Raw genomic sequence first — 4,699 nt, forward strand, 5'->3', positions numbered from 1 at the left:
CATTCCCATTTTACAGATGATGGAAACTGAGGCACAAAGAGTTAGGGAGCTTGCCCAAGATTACATTCCTTGCACTGGTAGAGACTGAATTTGGCCCAGACTGTCTGACCTTTAATTACTGTGCTATACTGATGAACAATGGGTATTATTTATATACAAAAGACATGAACTTCGGTCAGAGCACAGTCAGTGGGCTCATAAAAACTTTAAACCTTCACCAAAATATTAACAAATAAATGTTAAATTATAGGTTTTAGGTTTCAAAAAGCTTAACATTTGCAAATTATCATTTTTTAATAATCCCCCTGCTTTAACTTTTTAACTTAGTTGGATACCAGTCCAATCACATTAGCTAGAAGGCTTTACCTTCTACAAACGGACAAGTGAAAGATGATGGTCTTAAATACCAGACTGGGAGATGGGATCTGCATATCACTGGAATGGGGAGTTACTGCATATACTTGAGCAGGATCATGGCATGATTTCACTGATGTTTTGGAGGGGTAATCCGGTAGATTGGTTTGGATTATTTTAGTGGGAATAATGATGAGGAAACAGATGAACAGAATGGGAGAACTCACTTGGATAATACATCAATTGTACAAATGTAAAAGGCGGTTGGGTTACTATTCAGGATTAAGGTTTTGCTGGCCTTAGGACATATTTGCTAAAACCATATTCATCCATCCATTTATTCATTCACTCACTTGTTCATTCATTCATTCAACAAATACCAACTGAGCACCTACTATGCCCTAGTGATAGATATAGTGGTAAACAAGACAGACATAATCCCTGCCTTCAGGGAGCTTATGGTCTAGGTGGGGGAGAAAGAAATTTAACGAATAAGTGCACAAATAATAACTATCATTGTAATCTACCAAAGTATACAGGATACCATAATAATATAGAATAATGGATCTATTCTAGTATTCATTAGTTTTGGGGTTCTTTAAGGGGGTGGCACAATCAGGTTTAATCCCACAACAATAAAAATGAGAATTCTAAATAATATCTGTACACTTTTCATTAACTCATTAGGCTACAACAACTCAGTAAAAGTGATATTATGTCTAGTTGACTCAATGTTATTATTATTCTATAAAATATTTTCTAAATGCCTACTATGTATGGGGCTCTCTTCCAGGAGTGGGACATAAAGCAATGGACAAGACAGATCAGGGTCTTGCCTTGACGTAGTTTGAATATACCACCTTCATTCCCATCACTGCTTCTGAGACGATCAAATACTTTACCCCTCAGGTGGAGATTCATCCTATTTCTTGTGGTAATCATAACTTCCCAGAGTTACAGATTAGTAAATGTCATACCTAAAGACTTAAGACATTGCGCATAAAACACTTTCAATAGAGCCTGGCAGGCAGTAGATGCTCAAAAATATTAACTATTGTTAGCATTGTGTTATTATTGCAATGCTAAAAATCATGTCCTTTCTGGTACACTGGCCTTCTTCTCTTGAATTAAATTCCATAAGCACTTATTGTAAGTGGGATTAATACACTGCTTCATTGTAATTATGAGATCAGTGAAGAAAGCCTCTTTAATATTGTCTAATTCCACCCTCAACACTTAAAAGCTGTGTGACCCTGGACAAGCACCAACCTCTGTAAGCCTCAGTTTCCTAATGTTGAAAAATGAGTAATAATAATACCCACCTATACTCATTCAATTTTGTCAGCAAAAATGGGCAGCAGAGCAGGGGTCAATAAATGTTAGCTATGAATCATAACTATTGTTAATACTCTGAAAAAGACATGGGTTAATCTACAGTTTATGTATGATTTCAAATGAATGTGAAAGACCAAAGCATGAGAATTTTTTTCTATCAAATTCAAAAATTATCAGGCATATTTAGAGCGCTAAAGAGAAAAAATAGGAAAATTTCATATTTTTGCTCAATTAAAAGTGTTTTCTTTTTTTTTTTTTTTTTCCTTTTTTACTGACCGGTAACAGGATCGCAACCCTCGGTGTCGCGCCCGTACCGGGGACCAGCAACGGGATCACAACCCTTGGTGTTGCGCCCGCACCGTGCTCAGCCAGTGAGCAGGAACCGGTCTCCACATGGCATCCGAACCCTCTGCGGGAGCGCTGCCACACTCCCAGTGCGCCACCAGGCAGGCCCTAAAAGTGTTTTCAATGGCAATTTTTAATTTTAAACTATGTGAATATTCTTTCACATAAAGATCTGCTGGACCTGCAGAAAAAATGAGTAGGGAGAATATTAGTTAGGATCTTGCCATAGGCTTATGGTAAGGGGAGAAGTGTTCTATTATGTAACTGTTATGGTCCCTTTACATATATACATATATGTATAGGTATATATATATACAATTCTCACTTTTTTTTTTTTTTTCCTTTTTTGTCTTTTTTTCGTGTCCGGCAACGGATCGCAACCCTGTGTCGCGCCGTACCGGACCGGCAACGGGATCGCACCCCTCGGTATCGTGCCCGCACCCTGCTCAGCCAGTGAGCGGGAACCGGTCAGTATGTGGGATCTGAACCCTCGGTGGGAGTGCCGCAGCGCTCCCAAGCGGCGCACTGTAGCAGTGCGCCACCGGGCCGACCCTCACTTTTTTAAGATGTGCAAAGATAATCAATTAGTATGAGTTATTTAACTCCTTTTATATAACATATTGTAGGGCTGGATCTTGATCTTTTCCCATGAAACTTTTGGTAGTTTGGGAACCAAATCCATGAGGGACATCTGATTCTAGTACTTGAGTTGGAAAAACTGGAAAGTAGTCAAAGTAGCAGCGTTCTCGGAAAAAATTCTCACTTCTTGTCCACTATAAGCATCTAAGTCAAGGGCCTCCTCCAAGCTTACTTGCACCAAGGGACGGGAGGAGTCTCTCTTCTGGATCCAGAAGGGGGTTTAGTCAACACTGAGTTGCTCAGTGCGCTTCATAAAAATTCTTCTGGCTGAAGGTTCTACGTTGGCATAAATTTTGGTTCCCTTTTCTCTTCCGAGGCGGCAAGCGTCTCTTCCTTTGCCAAGATGGCGGCCCTAGAGTCCTCTGGAGGCGGCCCCTGTAGGTCGTCTCCGGACGAGGGGCTTTATGAAAACCTAGTTCTTTCCTTTCATATCCGACAATGCAAAGGGCAGCGTTTACCCTACAGAACCGAGGAAAGGCGACTTAGCATACCCGCGATCGAGAACCTTTCCCAAGATGGTGGCCGGGAGGCTGGGCTGGCTTCACCGTCCTTTACCAAGATGGCGGCGGCCGGCTTCCGGCACGCGCTTCCTCAATCATCTTCAAGATGTCAGACGGAGGCAGCCGCCGTCAGAGCTTGAGCGCTGCAGGAGGAGAGACAGTGGCTGCGGCCGAGCGCTCGGGTAGGGACTAGGTGGAGCTGTGGCAGCCCCGCCCCTGTCAGGAGCTGGCAAGCTCTGTCACCTGTGGGGGCGCAAAAGTTATCTCCCCAAACCCTAAAGCCACACTGCACAACCTTTCCCCGAGTCCCACAAATAATAATATGTGCCGCACAAGGTAGGAAGCTCGGTCTCGGCAGCGCCCAAGCCTTCAGTCCGCGGGGACGCCCCACGCCCCTCTCCACTCCTTGGGGACGGGCCACGTGTTTCCCTCGGACTGATGAGGAGGTGCATAACGGGAACAGCTGGAGGGAGTTTAATGCTGACATTTTAAAGCTGCGTGTGTTTTGTTTTATTTGGAGGAGCAAGGGTCCCATGAACGCGAAAGGGTGAGCGACGCCTCCAGGCGAGGGCAGCGAATGTCAAGATTCGGGGGTGGGGCCTCCACCGGGAATTTGGACGCGGGCCCTGGAGGGGGTGGAAGGAGAGGTCAGGAGTTTGGGATGGCGGGGAGGGCGTCCTTCGCCAGCAACTTACTGTTTCGCCTGCAACTTCCTTATGGAACTGGCACCCCTTGCCTTACTTAATGATAATAAAAAAGTGCGAAGAAATCGGGCTCGCCCGCCCGGGGTTTTGCATTTGGCGTGCAACTTCCTTCGAGTGTGAGCGCGCTGGGAGGGAGGGGTGAGGATTGAATTTGGCAGGCGGCGCCTCCTTCTGCCGCCGCCGCCGCCTCGCAGACTCGCGGAAGAGGGTGGGGGACGGCCGGGGCGTGGGGGAGGGTGGGTTGTGCTTTGCAACTTCTCTGCCTGTGCAAGAGCCCGACGGCGGCTGCAGACCGGGCCGCCCAGACGATGCGGGGGTGGGGGACCAGCAGGCACGCGACTGCCCCCAGGCCCAAAGTAGGTATGCGCTGACCCCCCCTCCGCTGCCCTCCTCTCTTTCTTAAACCCCCACAGAGGGAGTGACTGGCAGACCGACCCCGAGAGCGGCAGAGACGCTGCGGCACCGTTGCCGTGCAAACCTGTGGTCTCTTTCGAAGAGACACACTTTGCAACTTGGCCCGGGAGAGGCGGCGCGGACGACCCCCGAGGCTCTGCTGCGGACTGCGACGCGCTCCCTTCCACCGCCCGCTGTCACCCGCAGGGGCGCTGGCGGTGCTTGCCGCCGAGGGACAGGGCGAGCTCCCGTGTGCGTCCGGAGCCGCGGAGCTGGGCAGGGGCGGGAAAGAGACAGCTAGAAGAGAAACTAGAGAAACTCGGTTTCCCTCCTAAACCCGTCGCAGAGAGACCAGGTCGGTCGCCGCCGCCTCACTTTCTTTTACCTTGGGGTGGGGGGTTGAGGAGAAGCCCCACGCGCCCCCGGGCC

The sequence above is a fragment of the Galeopterus variegatus genome, unplaced genomic scaffold, assembly GCF_000696425.1.
Source record: "Galeopterus variegatus unplaced genomic scaffold, G_variegatus-3.0.2 Scaffold156, whole genome shotgun sequence".
NCBI lineage: Eukaryota > Metazoa > Chordata > Mammalia > Dermoptera > Cynocephalidae > Galeopterus > Galeopterus variegatus.